Source organism: Archocentrus centrarchus, chromosome 3 (assembly GCF_007364275.1).
Source record: "Archocentrus centrarchus isolate MPI-CPG fArcCen1 chromosome 3, fArcCen1, whole genome shotgun sequence".
Taxonomy (NCBI): Eukaryota; Metazoa; Chordata; class Actinopteri; order Cichliformes; family Cichlidae; genus Archocentrus; species Archocentrus centrarchus.
This window is the reverse complement of record NC_044348.1, coordinates 1007562-1018880: the sequence shown is the minus strand read 5'-3', so window position 1 is coordinate 1018880 and position 11319 is coordinate 1007562. Positions and strand designations below refer to the sequence as shown.

The following is an 11319-nucleotide window of genomic DNA, read 5'->3' as shown; positions in this document are numbered from 1 at the left end:
CGATCGAGGGCTGGCACTGTTGCCAACTTTTGTGTAACAAAACTCGCTGTCGGCTGTCTTAAAAATGCTAAAAGTCGCTAAAGGACTCATCGAGGTCTGGGGGTGCGTGCTGTCCCCCTTGGTGCCAAAGAGAGGCAATGCCACAGCATATGAAAGGATGCAGTACAAGCGCTGTATGTACACAAAACACGGTGACAGCGGAGTTTTCAGGTTTCCGGTGTTGTTTCAAAAAAGGATTTCCTTTTTTTTTCTTTTTTTTTTCTTTGTTTATATCGGTAAATATACTGGTGCACAGGATTTACGAAGGGCTTATATATAAAATGAAAAAATTACTTGTTCTTACCTTCATTAATAAAGAATATATTGTGCCGTCTGTTAAGACGTTGAAGAAGATGGTGAGAGATTGCCAACAAAAGTTGCCCTTTTAATAACAATTAAATGGTTGCTGTGTGGCGCAACCAAAACAAAACAGTAAGAACAACAAGACTGACTCGGTGCTGACGAGAGGGAACCCAGCATGTTTGATGCCGAAATCGCCCAACTGTTCAACTCAGACACTGAAGATGAGGAATTTGATGGATTTGTGGAAGATGAATGATTTAAAATGTGAGTGTTTTTTTCTGTATTTGTTACACCTGAACAATATTCTGAGTTACTGTGAATGAGCTGAATAAAGTTGGACTTACCTGACGCTTTTGTTTCACTCTACATATGTTTTATCATGCGCCTTATAACCCGGTGCGCCTTATGTATGAAAATAGACCTGTTCACTGATATTGCGCCTTATAATGTGGTGTGCCTTATGGTCCACAAAATACGGTACTTTAAGTAAAGGTTTGCCCTTCCTTTCAAGTGAGTTGCTTAGTTAGAACATAGTTTAAGCTTTTTTTTATCAAGTTGCACCAATGGTTATAACAAAAAACAAATCAGCTAAAACACAGGAGTGTTGAACGCAGGGACTATTCTACTTTGAGATTTATTGGCAGTTGGAAAATTAGGAATTGATACACTACTGCCACTAGGTGGTAGAAGGTATGGTTCTAAATGTCCAGTAGCATATTTAGTGCTTTCAAATAAAAGAAAGAAATATCCTCAGTCAAATGACTTATTCTAAAACACATTGAAAGTAAATTTGCATGTGTGCTTAGATTAGTGTAGATTTACAAATAATATGTATAAGTTGTATGATTATGTTTTATACAGTGGCTTGCAAAATATTCATACCCCTTGAACTTTTCCATATTTTATCACATTACAACCACAAACAAATATATTTCACTGAAATTTAATGTGAAAGACCAACACAAACTGGTATACAATTGTGAAGTGTAAAGAAAATTATACATGATACAAAGCATTATTTTACAAATAAAAAACTGTAAAGTGCAGTGTGCAAAAGTATTCAGCCCCCCCGAGTCAATACTTTGTGGAACCACCTTTTGCTGCAATTACAGCTGCAAGTCTTTTAGGGTATGTCTCCACCAGCTTTGCACATCTAGTGACTGAAATACTTCATTACTGTACTTAAGTAGATTTTTCAGGTATCTGTACTTTACTTGAGTATTTATTTTTCTGACAACTTTTTACTTTTACTCCCTACATTTTTACACAAGTATCAGTACTTTCTACTTCTTACATTTTCAAAACAAGCTTGTTACTTTAGGTTTAATGCATCTGAGAAACGTTTGCATTTCCAGTCAGTGCGGGAGCTGGCTTTTGATTGCGAGCGGTTTTTTCTTGGAAGACGCAACTAGTGATGGGTCGGTTGCAAACGATCTGGCTCTAAGAGCCGACTCTTTGAAGTGAACAACGGGAGCTGGCCATTTTGATAGATATAGTGCCACATCTAACACTAGCTCACTGCTAATAGTTAAACCATTTTGGTAGTTTGCTTAACTTTATTTTCAAAGCAATTTTGAACAAATGACTTTCCTCAGTCTGCTTTCTCCTCCTCTTCTTTCTTTCTTTTCTTTTAGACACAGTGTGCATTAGCAGTCACCTAATCAGAATAAACTGTTCTATATTTTTTCTTATGTCTCTAGATCTGTACTATAATCCATGCACTCAGAGGAAAAGGTTGTTTTTAATGCAAAAAAAAAAGTATGAAAAAAGTGTTTAAGTTGTCATTGTATTATTATTTTTATTGATCCTTTTATACACACAGAGCAGCTAAAGGTAACTCAGGAATTAGGAACTAAAGCTGACATCAATAAAACTCAGGGATTCAAGGTCAACAACAGTCAGATGTAACAAGGAAAAAACTCCAACCTCTCTCACCAGGAAATACATTTTCTGGTTAGTAAGTCTTTCAGAAATTTGCATAGCAGTTGAACTCCATTATTTCAGTCTATTCACCCCTGTCCCTGCCAGTTCTTCTGGTACATGAAACCTTTCAGTAAGCAGCAATGTTTACATTACAGACAAAATCTTTGAGGACTCGTTTATGCATGACATATGAGATCTGTTAGATCTGTTGTGTGTACGCTTTTTTTTTGTGTTCTTTTTGTTAGTTAGGAATGTGGCATAGCTGCATGTGTGTAGCTTTTATTTTATGGATGCCTGTCCAGGGTGTGTTGTGCTGTGAGGCGAATGTGCTAACCACTACTCCACTGTGCAGCTGTTTGGGAGCTTTTGATATCCCGATATGAAAAATTCATCCACTTTGCAACTGTCAGAAAGTTTCCTTTTTTATTTTATTTTATTTCATTAAGATGAGTTTCAAAGATCATTCTGAAAACAAACAAACAAAAAAACTCTTGAATAATCAGGCCCCATATTATCTTAAAGACCTCATAGTACCATATCACCCATATAGAACACTTTGCCCTCAGACTGTTAGCTTATTTATGGTTTCTAGGACATTTAAAAGTAGAATGGGAGGCAGAGCCTTCAGCTTTCAGGTCCCTATTCAGTGGAACCAGCTCCCAGATCTCCCAAAGACAGACACCCTCTCTATTTTTAAGATTAGGCTTTAAACTTTCCTTTGTGATCAAGCTCATGGTTGGGGCTGGATCAGGTGACCCTGAGCCCTCCCTTAGTTAAGCCACAATAGGTCTAGGGTGCTGGGGCTCCCATGATGTGTTGAGTATTTCTTCTTCACTCACCTCTTTTCACTCGCTCTGTGTTTATACACTACTCTCAGGGTTTATACAGGAATCCTAGAGTTCAGATTACTGCTTTTTACTACCTATTTTTACTACCTCTAAAGTATTTTTACCACCAGCACGAAATCGAGCAGCAGCCTTTTTTGGGGTGGCGGTGGATTCACAGTACTAAGCCATGTAAGATGATAGCCCATCTCTCACCAAAGACAAAATTTTATCCCACTTACTTGAAGGTGTAACTGTGACTTTGTCTTGACTAAAACCTCATACACATTAATATTCCAAACACATTACAAGCAGATTTAGGAAATTTGTTTTTTTTTAAGAATATAAACAAAATGCAATGAAATTCAAGTTTCATAAACCTATGATTTATTTTCCAATAGAATATTGAAATACTGGTTTACTGCTGAGGTGTGACAACAATACTTGTGCTCGTAGCTGACCTTGAGGTTGCAGTTGCAGTGCGTTGTGTAGCACCAAAAAACAAAATAGGGATCTGCTCCCCAGGCGCCCAAATCTGCTGCTGGTGACTGGTGGATGCTTGGTGTGATTTGGTCACCGTCACAGCATTCGAGGTCAAATTTATATTTTTTTCTGCACACTTTACAAAACGCCTCTCAATCATTCCCCATGACCATCTTAGGCCAGTCTTTGAATGCCGGGTCATCGACCCAAAGTTGTGAAAACTTACATTTTCCCATGACGAGACACAAAATGACTCTGCACATGCGCACAGCAGATCGGACAGCGGAACCAATAGACTCTTATCAACATCAGCTCAGGTCCTACTTAGTAGTTATATTTCTATACAGATTTTATAGTTAAACGAACTTAAAACAAAAAGTCTGCATCAATGGAAAAGTCAAAATATATTGAAGAGGTGATGAAAAATTTACTACCAAGTCAAATTCTGTTTGTTACCTTTTACTACTTTTTAATAGCCTTAATTTGAGGTCATTTAATTTACTACCTTTTACTACCCTGCGGAAACCCTGCACTCTGCATTTAAGCACTAGTTATTATTAATCTCCCCTCACCCCCAAATGGTCATGCAAATGACTGCCCCTCCCTGAGCCTGGTTCCACCGGAGGTTTTTCCTTCCCACAGTCACCAAGTGCTTGCTCATAGGATGTCATTTTGATTGTTGGGTTTTCTCTGTAATTATTGTAGGGTCTTTACAAAATGAAACACCTTGAAGCGACTGTTTGTTTTCATGTATCCATCCGTCCATCCATCCATTCTCTTCCACTTATCCGGGGCCGGGTCGCGGGGGCAGGAGCCTAAGCAGAGAAACCCAGGCTTCCCTCTCCCCAGCCACCTCCTCTAGCTCATCCAGAGGGACCCCAAGGTGTTCCCAGGCCAGCCGAGAGATATAATCTCCCCAGTGTGTCCTGGCTCTACCACGGGGCCACCTCCCGGTGGGACATGCCCAGAACACCTCACCCAAGAGGCAGTCAGGAGGCATCCTAATCAGATGCCCGAGCCACCTCAACTGGCTCCTCCACTTGTGGCAAGAACTCGTTCCTGAGCCAGAGAGGGCACTCCACCCTTTTCCATGGCCTCAGACTTAGAGGAGTTGATTCTCATGCCGGCCGCTTCACACTCGGCTGCGAACCATTCCACTGCGAGCTGGAGGCCACTCCCTGATGAAGCCAACAGGACCGCATCATCTGCAAAGAGCAGAGATGAGACTCCGAGGCCACCAGATTCTGTCCATAAAAATTATGAACAGAATCGGTGACAAAGGGCAGCCCTGACAGAGTCCAACACCCACAGGTAAACGAATCCGACTTATTACCGGCTATACGGGCCAAGCTCTCACTGCGGTTGTACAGAGACTGAATGGCCCTCAACATCGGGCCAGACACCCCATACTCCCGCAGGACCTCCCACAGGATATCCACGGTCGAATGCCTTCTCCAAGTCCACAACGCACATGTAGACTGGATGTGCAAACTCCCATGCCCACTCAAATATCCTTGATAGGATAAAGAGCTGGTCCAGCGTTCCGGGACCAGGATGAAAACCGCATTGTTCCTCCTGGATCTGAGGTTCGACTAATGGACGGACCCTCCTTTCCAGCACCCTGGCATAGACCTTACCGGGGAGGCTGAGGACTGTGATCCCCCGAAAGTTAGAGCACACCCTCCGGTCTCCCTTCTTAAAGATGGGGACCACCACCCCAGTCTGCCAATCCAGTGGCACTGCCCCAGATCTCCACGCGATGTTGCAGGGGCGTGTCAACCAAGATAGCCCTACAACATCCAGAGCCTTCAGGAACTCAGGACAAATCTCGTCCACCCCAGGGGCCCTGCCACCAAGGTGTTGTTTAACTGCCTCAGTGACCTCTCCCCCAGTGATGTTCAAGTCATCTCCCTCGTCCTCAGACTCTGCTTTCACTACGGAAGGTGTGTCAGTGAGATTCAGGAGGTCCTCGTAGTATTCCTTCCACTGTCCGACTATAGCCTCAGTTGAAGTCAGCAGCACCCCACTCTCAGTATAAACCGTGTGAGTGGAGTACTGCTTTCCCCTCCTTAGTTGCCTGACGGTTTGCCAGAATCGCTTCAATGCTGTCCGAAAGTCTTTTTCCATAGCCTCACCGAACTCCTCCCACACACGTGTTTTTGCTTCGGCCACTGTCCGAGCTGCATTCCGCTTGGCCTGCCGATACCTGTCGGCTGCCTTCAGGGTCCCACAGGCTAACCAAGCCTTTCTTCAGCTTGATGGCTCCCTTCACCTCCAGTGACCACCATCTGGTTCGGGGGTTACCACCACGACAGGCACAAACCACCTTGCAGCCACAGGTCTGAGCAGCAGCCTCAACAATGGAGGTGCAGAACATGGTCCATTCGGACTCAATGTCCTCAGCCTCCCTCGGAATGCTGTCGAAGTTCTGCCGGAGGTGGGAGTTGAAGATCTCCCGGACTGGGGCTTCTGCCAGGTGTTACAAGCACACCCTCACAATACGTTTAGGTGTGCCAGGTCTGTCCAGCATCTTCCCCCGCCGCCTGATCCAACTCACCACCAGGTGGTGATCAGTTGACAGCTCAGCTCCTCTTTTCACCCGAGTGTCCAGAACATAGGGCCGCAGATCTGATGATACGATTACAAACTCGATCATCGACCTGCGACCTAGGGTGTCCTGGTTCCATGTGCACTTATGGACATCCTTATGTTCGAACATGGTGTTTGTTATGGACAAACTGTGGTTTGCACAGAAGTCCAATAACAAAACACCATTCGGGTTCAGATTGGGCCGGCCATTCCTCCCAATAACGCCACTCCAGGTCTCACAGTCATTGCCCACGTGAGTGTCGAAGTCTCCCAGCAAGGCGATGGAGTCACCGGATGGAGCACTCTCCAGCACCCCACCCAGCGACTCCAAAAAGGGTGGGTACTCTGAACTGTCATTTGGTGCATAAGCGCAAACAACAGTCAAGACCCGTTCCTCGGCCCGAAGGCGCAGGGAAACAACCCTCTCGTCCACCAGTGAAAACTCCAACATGCAGGCAGCAAGCCGGGAGGATACAAGAATACCCACCCCAGCTCGCCACCTCTCATCGAGGGCAACTCCAGACTGGAACAGAGTCCAGCCCCTCTCCAGGAGACTGGTTCCAGAGCCCAGGCCATGTGTTGAAGTGGGCCCAACTATATCTAGCTGGTATCTGTCAACCTCATGCACTAGCTCAGGCTCCTTCCCCACCAGAGAGGTGACATTCCATGTCCCAAAAGCCAGTCTCGATAGCCAGGGATCGGTCCCCCAGGACCTCCACCCTCAGCCACCGCCCGACACACACTGCACCTGACCCCTACGATGCCTCCTGCGGGTGGTGGGCCTACAGGAGGGCGGGCCCATGTAACCTCTTCGGACTGCTCCCGGCCGAGCAACACAGGCTCTCCCTCGAGCTCCCTCCCCAGGCCTGGCTCCACGGTGGGTTGCCGGTAACCCTATCCCGGGCAGGGTAAACTGTTCCCTCGGCGTTACAGCCATAAGGGTCTTCTGAATTGCTCTTTGTCTGGACCCTCACCCAGGACCAGTTTGCCATGGGAGACCCTACCAGGGGGACAAGCCCTCGGGCAACATAGCTCCTGGGATCACTGGGACACACAAACCCCCTCCACCATGATAAGGTGGCGATTCACGGAGGAATGTTTTCATGTAGTGCTATATAAATAAAGTTGATTTGAGTTGAATGGAATTGTAATTAATAAAATACTATTGTATGTCTAAGAAAATACTTCATGTTACATTGCACTATGGTCCATGGTAAACACTAATGTACTGAAGAAATTTAACCCTTGTGCTCCCACTGCGTTTGAATTCACGAGAATGTGTCCGGGGCACGAAGGACCCCCTCTGCAATGGGGACTCGAAAACGCGTGATACATACGTGGGTCTCAGGTGGGGTCGAACCAACCCCCTGACAGAGTGAATCCCCATAGTGCTGCTTAGACCCTGTGTGTGTGTGTGTGTGTGTGTGTGTGTGTGTGTGTGTGTGTGTGTGTGTGTGTGTGTTTATCACTAACACGGGGCCGCGGCGTATTGGGCAGTGGCGCACTGGCCACATGTGTGTGTGTGTGTGTGCGTGTTTATCACTAACACGGGGCCGAGGCGTATTGGGCAGTGGCGCAGTGGCCACGTGTGTGTGTGTGTGTGCGTGTTTATCACTAACACAGGGCCGAGGCGTATTGGGCAGTGGCGCACTGGCCACGTGTGTGGGCGTGCGTGTGTGTGTGTGTGTGTGTGTGTGTGTGTGTGTGTGTGTGTGTGTGTGTGTGTGTGAGTGTCTGTGTGTATGTGTGTGTGTCTGTGTTAGTGTGTGCGTTTGTGTGTGCGAGTGTGTATGTGTGCGCGTGCGTGCGTGTCTGTGTGTGCACGCGAGTGTCCCCGTCACAAGCGGTGCAATGACTATCACTGGCCACTGGGGGGCGGGGGCAATAGCACGCATGCAATGAATGTCCCCGGCCACAGGGGGTCCCGTTGAGCTGGGAGACCTGGGGTCCCCTCGACCCCGCCCCCGCCATTGTTAGGCCTGGGGTCACCTCGACCCCCCACCACCGCCGCCATTGCTACGCCTGGGGTCACCTCGACCCCCCACCACCGCCGCCATTGCTAGGCCTGGGGTCCCCTCGACCCCGCTGCCGCCATTGTTAGGCCTGGGGTCACCTCAACCCCCCACCACCGCCGCCATTGCTACGCCTGGGGTCACCTCGACCCCCCACCACCGCCACCGCCGCCATTGCTAGGCCTGGGGTCACCTCGACCCCCCACCACGGCCATTGCTAGGCCTGGGGTCACCTCAACCCCCCACCACCACCACCGCCGCCATTGCTAGGCCTGGGGTCACCTCGACCCCCCACCGCCGCCATTGTTAGGCCTGGGGTCACCTCGACCCAATCACCGCAGGGGAGGTCACGCTGAGCCGGGAGTCGTGGGGTCCCAGTGACCCCAGCCGCCTCCGCCGCCACTGGGACGACTGGGGTCCCCAAGGGGTCACCCGGACTTTCTCCCCGTCCCACTGAGGCTTGGGGGTCGAGGGGACCCCAGGCCTCCTGACTGCCCGTAGTTGGGGTGGCTCACACTAGTGTTTCTAGTTTCTTCCTGTGAAAAGGGAGTTTTTCCTTTCCACTGTCGCCAAGTGCTTGCTCATAGGGGGTCGTTTTGACTGTTGGGTTTTCTCTGTATTATTGTAGGGTCTTTACCCACAATACAAAGCGCCTTGAGGTGACAGTTTGTTGTGATTTGGCGCTATATAAATAAAATTGAATTGAATTGAATTAACTGATTTCTCTCCTTCTGTCAGGTCTGTTGCCTCAGAAAATGGAGCAAGAACTGCACTCAGTTCCTTCAGTTGGTTCCACTCACGGGTGCTAAACACCACATCCTCATAATTCTTAGTGCACATTTCGTTCAGTGGGGAAAGAGTTTGGCACGGTCCTCCTTGGACAGCTCTGTGCCAAATGAGTTAATGGTGATGATGAAGGCTCTCCTGTCAGCTTCAAACTGCAGCAAATACAGAGGGGAAGAAGAGGGATGAGTCGCGCTAAAGACACTTCAGCGTCTTCATGGGAACGCCTGCTCACTGTCAAGACCCACTTGACTCCTGCACTTTGCTACTACGATGAACAATCCTAGAAGATAGAGACGTATCAAAAATCATCTAAATGAGACTGAAGACTCACCTCCAGAATAGGACACATGGTGTCAGCGGTCGTTCCTCCCAAGTTGGAGCAGAACTTGTAGAAAGCCTCCAGATACGCCTGAGAGATCAAAATTTATTTAGTGCCCTTCGCATGACAAATTCAAATAAATGCATAGAAATCTTAAGCCAGTTCTGAATGCAAATTTTTTCTGTTATAACTATAAAATGACTACATTTAGTTATTCCATTAAAATATAAAAAAAAAATAATCTCAGTCTCCCCCAAGCACTCATTATTTCATAAGTGGATTATTATGCAAACTGATCACTAATACTCAATTTCAGGACTATTTAGTGACCACAGGTTGCAATCATTCACAGAATTGTAGCTGCAGAGGTTGCTGTCCAATTTTTACTCCTGAGACTGAGCCATTAGCCTGCTCTGAATCAGGAAGTAGTTTTCACAACTGTTGTAGTGTTGAATGTTTTTTTTTTTGGTTGAGCTGATTTAATATCCACGGGTTTCTGGAAGAGCACACGTAGGCTGCCATGACAGACTGCTACTTCCGCTGTACGGTTTTATACTTCCGGTTACCCAGTCAGAGCCAGAGTTAATGACAAAATTCGGTTACTTTGTGCTGTAACAGGCGGCTTTATTAGTTGAAACATGAGCTCGGATTCAACTTGTGCTGTTGTCGGTTGTCACTACATCAGTCTGTACATTTTTCAATTTATTTTATTCTGTAAATTTGTTCTTTTTCTCCAAAATTATACTACCCAGTTGCACATCCTATTGCTGTATTTTTTCCTTATGTTTTAAATTTTCCTTTAATGTACAGCCTCTTGTTTTTTTTACATTTTATTTGTAGTGTGACACTACGGCATACAGCCTACACAAAGCTTTAACAATGCGTGCCTTCCACATGTAAACACATAGCAGTTAGTGAGATGACAGCTGCGTGTCTCCCCGATCACAGCCTTTGGCCAGTCCAGTGTTTCTGTTTCAGTGATCTGAACACTCTGATATCCAGATCAGTGATGTACCTTCCACAGAATAGCTGCAGCATCACTACATGATTTCCCTAATCAGCGATACAGGAACAGCTGACTGTCTCCACCTCCACTTTCCCTTAGCATGACCCATGCTAAGTGCTTAGCTTGGCCGATGCTCTGGCTCGGATCTACAGCTGCTTTAAGGAAAACAACGTTGCCTTGTTTGTTCAGCATTACTTTATCAATTTTATTGCTTTGAAGGTAATCTGGTGCTCTTATAATTACGTGATTTCTCGCCATCAACACCTTTGGAAAAAACAAGGTAATTGATAATGTCGATGTAGCTGACTTCAGGCCATAGTTTCGTTTCATCTACCCGTCAGTGAGAAGTGACAGGTGAGGCACTGTTACCTCGCTGCTTTTTAAAACATCCTTGCAATGTATCCACCACCGATGTGGTACCATTTAGGCCAGGTAAAAGAAACTGCAGTGTCAAAATGTTTAAATGAACGGCAAGTGTGTAAGTCCGCAGCCGTAAACAACAGCACAAACGGAAGTAGAACACCGGCTTCTGCTAAGAATTATGGGTAATGGCACAAAGTCAGAAATACTGTGGATAAGTTTGCTTGGCTACCTTTATCTCAGGACAGGGGTGTTCACAGTATTCCCAGAGTATTTTATTTAATAAAATATTGATATTTGGTGTCCCTGTATTGATATGATATCACCACCCAAAATATTGTAATACCATGCTGTATTGATTTTTTTCCCCCCATTCACCCTATTATCTTTTATGTGGCTGTAACCTCTGTGGTAGCTTTATGCAGCACATTACATTATTAACTAGAATGAAATGCGCTTTATAAATAAAATGTAGCTCCTTGCTAATAAACTTTACCTTGTAAAGGGTGTTACGGAGGCTCTGAAGCTGGTTGCTCTGGTTGCTGACTTGGGGCTGCTGCAGGCGGCTGATGGTGAGGGGCTGCAGGAACAGGAACGGGTGCATCCAACTTCATAATATCCCTCACCAAGTCCTTAATTAAAAGAGGCAACGAGTCCAAGAGCCAGGGAAAAGTT

General features: G+C 46.2%; 1 long non-coding RNA gene across 1 annotated transcript; it reads right to left on the bottom strand.

The window, feature by feature from the left end:
• Positions 1–9018: 9018 nt before the first annotated feature.
• On the bottom strand, positions 9019–11155 carry LOC115800819 (uncharacterized). Its single transcript, XR_004021695.1, has 3 exons — positions 11141–11155; positions 9291–9368; positions 9019–9111 (listed from the first exon to the last, which is right to left on the bottom strand). It is a non-coding gene; the product is annotated as an uncharacterized LOC115800819 (long non-coding RNA).
• Positions 11156–11319: the final 164 nt, after the last annotated feature.